The following is a 12,321-nucleotide window of genomic DNA, read 5'->3' as shown; positions in this document are numbered from 1 at the left end:
GATTGCTCGAGGTCAGGAGTTCGAGGCCAGCCTGAGCAAGAGCGAGATCCCGTCTCTACTAAAAATAGAAAGAAATGATTTGGACAGATAAAAATATATATAGAAAAAATTAGCCGGGCATGGTGGCACATGCCTGTAGTCCCAGCTACTCGGGAGGCTGAGGCAGTAGGATCGCTTAACCCCAGGAGTTTGAGGTTGCTGTGAGCTAGGCTGATGCCACGGCACTCTAGACCAGGCAACAGAGTGAGACTCTGTCTCAAAAAAAAAAAATGGCTATAGGACATGTTGATTATCCCTTAAAATATTGCAGATTGGTTTATGTAAGAGTAAAGGGTTCCTTCCCATAACTATACTCTAAACTAGGAACTGACTATAGTCATGAAATATGACTACAGCACTTAGTCTTTTCATTGGCTGATTAAATTTAAGTTCTATTTTTGAACTTTTGCTCTAGTTGGTCATTCATCACAATTATAGCAAAACATTCAGATGGGAAACACTTCTAACTTGAAAGCACTCACAAGATGCTGAGTTACATTTTCAGACACTCAATCTAATTTGACAGTACATAAAGTCATTATGAAGATGTTTTTGTCATTTAACTATTTAACTATTGATTTTTATTTCTTTGACTCATGCAGATGAAAAATATTGTCTACAAAATATCTAGGAGGTAAAATAAAATCTCCTTAAGGCTTTAATTAATATTTCTCTTTTTGAAAAATTTGTACACCATTAGGTAGAAACATACCTTTGGTTTTTAAAATTAATTCTTTTAAGTAAAATAAGCACATAGGTTTAAAGAGAGAACATTTGAAATAAATGGAAGAAAAAAGTGTAAAGCCCTAAAAATAAATTTCCACAATAAAACTTGTCTAAAAATGACAAGTTATTGATATCCAGTTATTAAAAATATTCTGATTCTGAGTACTTAGTGCATAACATTTAGTCTAGTTTTATTACTTAGCTTTGTTAGCAAAATTTCATGTTTCCAGAAGAATATACATAATTCAGAATTTGCACACATTTATACTGATCACTTTAATCCTTGGTTAGAGAGGTTTTTATTGTTTTGCTTAGTTTTCTGTCATAACTACATGTAACTCATTAAATCTATTGATTTGGATAGTTGGTTCAGAGTGTTAGCTGAAAACATGTGGAAGGCATTTGACACCCAGTATCATGTGTGAGAGTTTGTTAATTATGTCAAAACTACAAACATGCTATAATTTTCTGAGAATCTAGTGTCATGCTCTCCTTGAAATCAAAGCATGCTTTAACTAACCAGAAAAAATAATTACATTTTGTAGATTAAGAGACTGAAGCAAAATAATCTGCCTGAGAATATTCTCAGAATGGGCATTGTAATTCTTCTATTTGAAAATAAAAAGATAGGGCTAAAAAAATCTGGCCATAATCCTGCTAGTATTCTTCACTGTAATTTATAGCTCTGTCAAGGTCAGTAAACTGTATAAGTAGATGTCAATCTGTCTTTTAAAACAAGATCAGTGTTTAAAACACTGTTACATTAAGAATACTATTTTCAAAATCAAATTTCATAAAGTCTTTCCTGGCAATTCTTTAACTTTTCTTGGAAGCAGGTAAAATTCGTTACATGTTAGCACAAGAATGAAAGTAGAATGCAGAAATGAAGGTCTTTTCAAGAACAATCAATATAAATGAAGTAACGATGAAAATTACAGGCTTGAATTGTCAATTCATCAGTAGATTTCTCTTGGTAATCATCAAATTTAAAGTTGTGACCTTCAGTGGAAATAGATGTTCTAACAGGTTTTGCCAACTTCAGACTTAAAATCTATCTGAGACCCTATAATGAAAAGTCCATTATACCTCTTCTGTGTATATTAAAACCATCCATACAAAAACTGACCATATATTAAATAATCCAGTTACATGGCTTGGCTATAATGTTTGGTCTATTGATTAATTAAAGGGCCAAAAATAGTTATTGAGATAAGGAAAAACGCAAATCATATTTTAAATTGCTTTTGATACCAAATAATAATATAATTTTCTTGGACTTCCAATCCTGGTTCAATATCATCTTTAACTTTTACAAGGAAAATAATTCCTTTTCTACTTTTTTTGTTTCAAAATATCAAGGGAGTACAAATGTTTTAGGTTACATGGATCATTTTTGTAGTGCTTGAGTCCAGGCTATAGGTGTGCCCATCACCGAAATAGTGTTCATAGTATGCATTAGGTTGGCTTATTTCCCTCTCCTTCTACCCCCTACCCCTTGGTTGATTTCCACTGAGTTTTACTTCCCTCTGTGCACATGTGTTCTCATCGTTCTCATCGGTTAGTTCCAATTTAGTACTGAGTACATGTGGTGTTATGTGGTGTTTGTTTTTCCATTCCTCTTTTTTTTTTTTTGTCCTTTTTTTTAAATTTCAGAACATACTGGGCTACATACTTTTTGGTTACGTGTATTTCCTTTGTGCCACCCAATTCAGAGCTACCAAGCCCTGGAGATCATGCACCATGTCCATTAGGTGTGAATTTACCCATCATTTCCTTCCTCATCTCACCTGCCTGATGCCCTATGAATGTTACTTCCATATGTGCAGATAAGTGTTGATCAATTAGTAACAATTAGTAACAATTTGATGGTGAGTACATGTGGTGCTTGTTTTTCCATTCTTGGGATACTTCACTTAAAATAATGGGCTCCAGGTCTATCCAGTATAATACAAGAGGTGCTAGATCACCATTGTTTTTTTTGTGGCTGAGTAGAACTCCAAAGTATACATACACCACATTTTATTAATCCACTCATGTATTGATGGGCACTTGGATTGTTTCCACATCTTTGCAATTGTGAACTGTGCTGCTATAAATATTCTAGTGCAGATGTCTTTCTTATAAAATATCTTTTGTTCTTTTGGGTAGATGCCCAGTGTTGGGATTGCTGGGTCAAATGGTAGTTCTACTTGCATCTCTTTGAGGTATCTCCATGTTACTTTCCACAGAGGTTGTACTAGTTTGCAGTCCCACTAGCACTGTAAGAGTGTTCCCATCTTTCCGCATCCACGCCAACCTTTGTTGTTTTGGGACTTTTTTTTATAAAAGCCATTCTCACTGGAATTAAGTGATATCTCATTGTGGTTTTGATTTGCATTTCCCTGATGATTAGAGATGTTGAGAATTTTTTCATTTTTTTTTTTTACCATTAGTCTATCTTCTTTTGAAAAGTTTCTGTTCACTTAGGAGAATGATCTCCAGTTCCATCCAGATTATTGCAAAAAGTATTTCTATTATTGTGTCAAACTAATTAAATTTATGATGCTAATTGTATTCCATTTTATGTCATTAATTAAATGTCCACATTATTATGTTTTGCACAATTTGGATTCTTTTTGTTGAAATCGTAGAGATACCAGTATGAAAAAATATTGTCTATGAGATTTCTAGTAGATGGCAAGTTAGACCTATATGCTAGTGGTCATGGCCCACAGAAGAGCACAACCTGATGGTGCCCTCTTTCTTGATTTCCTAGCCTGATTTGTAAGGAAATATATGTAGATAAAATAATACCCTAAATTCCCCATGAATTATGCTGTCAATAGTGTTAAGCATCTAATTACTGAAAATTTGTGTGGTGATTAAGACTCAGTTAACTTTCAGAAATTTTGAGATCTAGATGTAGACTTAGGACTCCAAGTGCTATTCTAATATTTTTTAAAGTAAGGATAAAAACATTAAGAATGTAGTGAAAAATATAGGTAACATTTCTGGAGATGACAGTATAATACTTATTGCAGCAGATGCTTTTATATGAAAAACTGAAATATAATTATAGGGAAAGTTCTGTAAAACACAGTGAAATGTAATTATAAGTCAAATCCTTTAAAAGTTTGGTGACTAAAACTATTAATATGATACAGAATAACAATGCATATATTTTGCTATATCTTTAATGTAACCATAATTATTTTTAAAACTTACAAATGATATATAGAAAGATTGATATGAATTTCTAGGTTTCTGTCATGTTACATAAATTATTTAAAACACTAACATAGCAAAGACATGGAATTTCTTCAGGTTGGGTTTTCTGTGTTCTGCTCATCAACTTCTACAAGTCCTAAGCTGTTGGGTATACTCTTCATGAAAGTAGGGACATAATAGCCTGGTTCATTGTGTAAATCCCCAGGACTGATATGAAAACTAGAATGCAGAACTCATTTAGTAAGTATGGTTGAGTAAGCACATCAAATTTGGAAGTGGGCGCCACTTATTATATAAAGGGTGGATCTGTAATTAAATCTATAATTTCTACCCCTGCTCTATTTTAGTCTTAGCATGTTTTATTTTTCTCCAACAATTTACTTTTAATCTATATGTGTCTTTATAATTAAAGTGTTTTCGTTTTGTAGACAACATGTAGTTTGATATTGTTTTTAGATCTACTCTGACAATCTGTTTTTTAATTGGGGCATTTAGACCACTGACAATAATCAGTTCAAAGTGATTATTGGTACAGTTGCATCAATATGTACCATATTTGCTCAGTGAGTGTGTGTGTGTGTGTGTGTGTGTGTGTGTGTTTGTTTAATTTATTGCCCTTGTTTTTTGCTCCAATTTTTGCCTTCTAGTCTTTTTCTGCTTTTCTTGGGTTTATCTTTTTTTTTTTTTTTTTTTTTTAAATTTCAGAGTAAAGACCTCTGAACATTTCTTGGCTTTAATTGAACATTTTATATGATTTCATATTCTCTCCTTTCTTAGCATATAAGTTATTCTTTTAGTGGTTGCTCTAGAGTTTTCAAGGTACACTTACAACTAATCCAATTCCACTTTCAAATAATACCGTGCCACTTAACAGGTAGCGCAAGTGCCTCATACTAGCAAAATAACCCTAATTCGACTGTCCCTTATATCATTACTGTCATTAATCTCACTTATAAATAAGCATTTATAAGCCATGGTCCTTGGATATTCTGGATGTTCTGGATATTCTGTTGCACCTTTTCAGTCTTTGTTCTCATTCTTTTTTTTTTTTAATTTTCAAAGTTTCTATTGCTATATCTTCAAGCTCAGGGATTCTTTCCTCACCCATGTCAAGTCTACTAATAAGCTCATCAAAGATATTCTTTCTTTCTGTTACAGTGTTTTTGACCTCTATCATTTATTTTTGGTATTTTCTTAAGATTTCCATCTTTCTGCTAGTATTTCTCATCTGTTTTTTCATGCTGTCTACTTGTTTTATATTTGGGGTCTTATAAGTCCCACATTCCTGTCATGTCTGGTTCTGATGCTTGTTCTGGATCTTCAAAGTATGTTGTTTTTGTTGTTACTGTTGCTGTTGCTGTTTTTGGCTTTTGATTTGCCTTGTAATTTTTCCTTGATAGTTAGACATGATGTAGTGGATAAAAAGAACTTCTATTAATAGGCTTTTAGCAATGTGGTGGTAAGGTGTGAGGAGAAGAGAAGCATTCTACAGACCGACAGTTAAGTCCATCTTTTAGTGAACGCGAGTTTCAGGACTGTGAATTTCACAGTGGTTCTCATTTTGTTTTTCATCCTCCCTTAGGTGGGACAGGATGGCTAGAGTAGGCTAGAAGTATTTCCCTTCCTTTGGATCAATTATGCTCTGATAATAGCCCAGCTGGTTGATAAACTAGTGTCTCCTGAGGCCAGGCCTTTTTAAGAACAGAGTGCCCTGCCATACTTCGAAATGGCTCAGTTTTTCCTCCCCCTGCCAGAAGTACCAGGTAATTTTTCTCCAGTATTTACTATGGGAATGTGGTTGAGCTTCTGGAGGTAAATCTCACAAAATTGTGGAGGGGGGCCCCATGACTGAATTCACCTAGAGTTTTTAACTCTCAGACTTATCCACACCGAGCCCCCAGCAATTCTTCAAATACAGTTCAGATTTTCCAGGTAAGGATCCTGATACTGGCTTCCACAGCGGTTTGTGCTGATTAGTCTCTGCTGTGGTAAGCCCTGACCCGCCCCCACCCCCCGCCCCCGTGTTCTCCTGTCCATCTCTCCCATCTGAGGGCAGTAGTTTATCCTGTGTCATCACATCTCCTATGTACCCAAAAGGAGCTCTTAATTTTTCAGTCTGTTTAGGTTTTTTTCTTGTTGTTAGAATGGAGTGGCTCCTTATACAGAACTGGAAACTGAAAGTCCTAGGTACATGTATTTATATTTGTTGTCAGACTACCTCTGTCCGAAGCATGCTGGATCCTATGTTTATGCATGGTGATGTAGCAATGGATGTTTCTTTTTTTGTTATTGTTTTGTTTGCTTTGGTGAAAATGAGTAACTTCCTGAATCATTTCTGAGTAGAAAATGGATTGACTATTCAGTAAAAACATAGATTCTATGAAAATTTATTTTGTTTATTGAAGCCAATGGTACTTTTGTTTTTGCTTCTGATTTTCAGTATAAAAATGGTTGCTTCTGCTTTGTATTGAGCAACTGATGCATTAAATCAGACCAGCAATGGGTGTCTTGTGGGGAATAAAACTTACCTCCCCAGGAAGGGATTTTTTTACTAACCAATTTTTCACGTCATGGCATCAGTGACTAGTTCATTCTCTAGCAGGTCCACAGAGTAGCAGTCCATATTGCAACCTTTTGGTTACTTTGAAATACTCTTATTTGCTTCAGATAAATTAGTTTGGGGTCTATTTGGAGGAAAAATGGAGTTTATGGAATCTCAAGCTCATTCCCATCTTGTCATTCTGTGATAAATCATGTCGGTTACAAAGCCAATTGCCCTCTGGGGGCAAATATAAAATTGCTCTACAGATATATCTGAGTTGTGCATCTTTTTCTTCCAATAAAGTGTTTGCTTTTTTTAACTCAGGCTCAATGTAGATGCATTTCAGAGATGTGAAGCAACTTGGATGCTTGTGATAGTTAAAAAGAAAAAAGAAGTCTACCTTTTATTCCTTTAATAACAGACATTAAGTGGTATTATTAGGGAGTAAAAAAACCCCTCAGATTCTTCTTTTTTAACTCCAGCCATCAGTTTCAGTCACGATACTTGTAAATGGACCCAATATTTTCAACTTAAGTCTTTTATCTAACCTAAAACTGCTTTGAAAAAAAAATGAGACTCTTGTTCAGGAAAAAACTTTACCAAATTATTTTTAAAAAGTTATCAGGCTTTGATTCTTTTTACCTAAATAAGAACAGAGGTTATTACCTTTAACTGATGGGTTCAGGTTATACGGCATGGCTAATGTGCCATAAAATTGCCATAGTTGGAGTTAAAGGTATATCATTCTATAAATAAAAAAGAAATGTTCTTACCTATGTCAAGGGCAGACATTGTCTTGGTTTTGAATTGAGAAAGCGCCATAGTGTAGCCTGGTTCCACATTAGCTGTGTGCCCTATACCATGTTTTGTGAGAACTAAATAAAATAAGATACCTTCTAAATTGCCTGGCATACTGTTTTTATGTTTACATCTTAGGTTAAAAAATTGTAGTTATTATTATTGTTTCTAATTATTCAATTAACTTTCTTTCACCTTAGTCACAATGAGATCAGCAAGAGAGTCCTAAGATATCATGTATTTTCTGTTTTCACAGTGGAGGAAGTTTCACTCACTAGAAGCTGTAATATATAAAGTACAGAATCAGCTTTCAATAAATCTGTAGTCTAGCTAGGGCACAAGTAAATAAATATCCATATGTCAAGTGACACAGGAAACAACCCACATGAAAATTAAGAGAAAAAAGTGGATTTTTGTGAACCACAAGAGTAAGATAATTGTAATAGCTAACACTGATGACTTTCTATTATCTTACTTAAAACAAAGTCCCAGAGAAATAGAGCTGAAGTATCAGTTCTCAATTTACAAAACTGTAAATTGAGGCTTAGAAGGGATAACTGTCTTGTCCAAAGTTGCTCAGTTATTGAGTGGTACAGCAAGATTTGCAATATAGGGAATCTGATACAACAGCTTATGCCCTTAAAAAATCACTAAGTACAACTTTTTTCATTAAATATTTTTAAGCAACAGAGAAAGCGTCAGGTTAATCCATGCACATCGTAGAGCCAGAGCAAAATACAAAGTATAGATTCAGCATGTGATACTGTGGAAACAGTTGAAAAGGCTTGTCCATTTACAAGGGAGGTTTTAAATTAGGATATACAAAATGAGGAAATTAGAAATGAGATAGTATGAAGAAAACTTTGAATTGAGACAATAGAGGAATTAGTTCCAACCTCATCCAAAAAAATATTCACATAGCTATATACTTTTTCATAAGTTCTGACCACTAGCATGTGGAATTATTTTACAAATCCAATGCTTTGACGTTTTCTTTCTCTTCTTCAAAATTAGCTGGAAACCAGTCATCCACGTTAAGTTACTGATACCTGATGCAATGTGGTGACCCTAGGGCTAGGGCTTACTTTATAGAACCTCGATTCAGTGCAAGCTGACCTACTTTGCTGATAACTGATGATTATTATGGCTACTTTGAAGCAAAGCGATATAATAAACTACTTGAACCTATAGAATAAATTTGATACAGTTTAGCAATCACATTTTCGAAATTGTGCTTTTCATTGGTAGAATATTGCATAATATTCATATTAATAACCATTTTAAATTAATATTCTTAACACAATTTCCAACAATATTAACTATCGTTTTTGTTGTTGGAGAGGTAAAAGGCCTGTTTGAGGAAAGAAGAAAAGTCATTTCAAATTACTATTAATTTCTTAATACAATGGGCTGTGTTTATCTAAATAGTATAGATGTGGAAAGTTCATTAAGAGTGTTTCAAATAAATAATTACCTTCAGTTACACTGTAGCTGCTCTCCAGATTAATATAACCTCATGTAATCTGAAAATATGTTACCTGTGTAGTGATTTTATTTTCATGAATTATTCTTATATTGATTTCATGGCATACCATCAATAATTAGATGCAATCAACAACCATGCCCTTAGTCTGCTGTGCAGGCAAAAAAAATCTCTCTTTTTTCTACACATATATTTCTATATATATTTTCTATATGTATTTTTACCTGCACAACAGACTAGCTGAGTACTTAATAAAGCACTGGGAAGCTAAACAGGCAACCATGCAAAAGGGAAAGAAGAATCTATTTAGACAAGACTATATCCTATTAGAGCGCATGCTCTCTCTCTCTCTCTCTCTGCCTTCTCCTTCTACCTCTCCCCCTCCTTTTCCATCTCTGCTTCTCTCTCCCTTTCCCTTTCTCTCTCTGTCTCTCTGACTATATATGTAAACATATATGAACATTTCTATACATATATAGGAGAGTATGCTTTCTTATATATATGAATATACGTATAGGAATATTTATATATACACACATATATATTAATATATATATAGAGAGAGAATTCTCATAGGATGCAGTCTTATCTAAACAGATTCTTCTTTCTCTTTTGAAATGCATGCTTATCTAGCTTCCTAGTGCTTTATGAATGCCTACAGTTTTCTCCTGTCATAAACTCTTTGATTTTAAGTGATAAATCTATGAAATTCAATAAAGTTTCCTTAGAGTTTTGTAATGCAGCATCTGTTATTTTTGGCACTTATGTGGAATTTTGTATTTTCTGTAAATTATCAAATCAAATTACATACACAAATCTGCTCATCTGAAATACTTCATACACAATAAAAGATGGTTGCAACACGGTAGCTAATTTCCCAAAAACATTAATTGTGAAATTTCTCTGATTTTAGAGCACAATAGCAAGATTATACTTTACAGCAGGAAATAATTCGAAAGTATTTGCAGAACAACTTTACATTTTGTTTTATTCTTTTAATAGCCATTTGTTAGATTATAGCTGTCTGATTCTTAAAGCAAAACCAAAATATGAAAATCTAATTACATGTCAAAACAAAGATAAGATGAAAAGAGACACTAAAAGGCCAAAATTAATCATTTCATATTTATAACTAGAACATACCTATACCCATAATACATGACAATATACATACTTTTTATAAAGATATTGATTATAATAAATTGTGAGTTTGCTTTCCTTCCCTTGAAGGAGCTTCTCCTCACTGGCTTCATGTTACTTGCCTTAATGAAGAAAGATGTTAATGATGTCTCTCAGAGAAACTTTCTTCAGTACCAACCACTTGAAATTTGAAACTTATCTAATCAAAATATTCCACTTTAGAAGCAATACACACTCATTTTATTACTATAAGCCTAATGATTCTAGAGGAATTGCATTTAATATTCCCTTTGAATCTGATTTTTTAAAATCAATGAATTCTTAGTTCTAATTTCAGTTCTTCTGGGCCATTGATTATTTTCCTCATTAGGCTCTTTTAATCGTTTGACTTCCTCAAAAAGCAACAGTTCAAGTTTCTTAAAGAAAAGTTACTTATGGAAAAAAATTAAATAAATATGAATGCAACAACCTAACTAACTTTTCACTACTAATGTTTTCCTCCTGCATTTGTAGAGTGTGAAGAACTGAACAGAAAAAACAAAAGAGAAACATCTCCAATTCCTTCTGCACATATCTCCTCAACCTTCACTAGAATCTTTAAAGTCACCTGTGACCTTACAAAAATATTATATGCAACAGTAATTTCATATCATGTCCTGTGATAGGACAGATAATTTTTTCAACATATTGAGACAGACAAGAAACAAGTTATTTTTATACATTTCCAAATACATGAATAACTATTTTCTTAAATGGTTGTAAATGAAATGTTTATATCATGTGGCTAGTGTGTGTGTATGTTGTATGTGTGTGTCAACTTTTTGTTACCATCTGTATTGGATGTATACTCACACCTGTTATTTTGTTAGATTTATCAAAAAAAATCTTCATTAATGTTCCCATTTTGAGGACATTATTTTACAATGTTGTTTCTAAAACCATTGTTCTAGATTACATCCAATTTAATTCAATAGTCCGTGAGATCCACAAACTGCCAGAGTTTCTGAGGCAAATAATTATTGATCAGGTTTAGGGAGACTGGTAACGTCGTGGTGATTGATCCAGAACTCATTTACTCATAATTTATTCTTTCAAAAGCTTCAACACCTTCTGTGAGTGGAGCGAGGGATTTGGATGTCTGCATGGTCTATGGAGTATATTATTGGTATCTCATGTTATGACATTAAGAATCTGGAGCAGCCAAAACCAGATTTCTCTTCTAAGCTTCTTTCCCATCTCTTCCTTCCTCCTTCAAACACTTATTTTCTTATTTTGTTAGATCATAAAAAGAGATGGAAATTTATTTGATGGGGACTTATTCCTTTAACTGATGAATATTAGTAGCAATTATTCATTCTTCCTCTATAGTTTATTGCTGGTATATCTACTAAAGCATTAATTTCATGTGCCTGTATATTCTTATCATATTCTTATTACTAATCAGTTTTATGTTGACCCTCTCCTGACAATTGTAGTAAAAGCTATCTGAAGGCAGATGTTTTTCCAATACAACTTACTTTCAGTAATTGCCACCACCACAGGGTCTCAGCTGGAACCAAGTTTTGCCAAAAAAGAGTCAAGCACTTAATAAAAATGAATAATACCAAAATACTCAAATCATCTTTGAGAACACTTTCTTTCTAGGGCATGTTTCTATAGTTCTATTTTACATAACAAAGATGACTCCTGCCATTGTCTAAGTCATTTCTTTGCTTTATTGCCATTTAATCTCTGTTCTCCAGGAGGCCAATAGCCAAATGCTTTTCCTATATATGTATATGAAATATATATAGGAATATATAGGAAATATAAATATACATATACATATATATATTTTTTTTGCTTAAAGATTGTTCTCCAGAAAGAATTCTGAATAGGGTAAGAGGGCGCTGCTGAAAGAAAATGCACTCCGGTTAGGGAATAATGTTTTCCTATTCTAAAGTGTATATAAAAGTCAGACAGGGAATACATCATTAACCAAAAGAATAGCCTTCCAATTTTAGAAGTTCTGGCATAGACAAACTAGTGTAAAATGTATTCTTGAACCATCATACCAATTCAGCATCCTTGATTTTGTATCAAAGTACCTAATTTTGTTGAGCAACTTTAAGATAGCGTGATTATGACTTTATGTAAATTATTTTATATAATCCCAGAGCAATACTCTAAGAGCAGTGTTATCACCAGTTTCCAGAAGAGGAAATTTACATCAAAGAGACTAAGAATTTACCTGAGGCCACACAGTAAGTGAAGGGCTGATACCAGGAAACAGATTTATTTGACTCCAAATCTGTGTTTTTTTCACTGATTTGAATGTTTACTGGATTCAATTTATTGCTAAAAATATGAGTTTAATGATATTCCAGAAATAATGAAGAGGCAGCTG

Source organism: Lemur catta, chromosome 1, assembly GCF_020740605.2.
Source record: "Lemur catta isolate mLemCat1 chromosome 1, mLemCat1.pri, whole genome shotgun sequence".
Lineage (NCBI taxonomy): Eukaryota > Metazoa > Chordata > Mammalia > Primates > Lemuridae > Lemur > Lemur catta.
The sequence above is the reverse complement of the archived record's forward strand: the minus strand, read 5'-3'. Positions refer to the sequence as shown.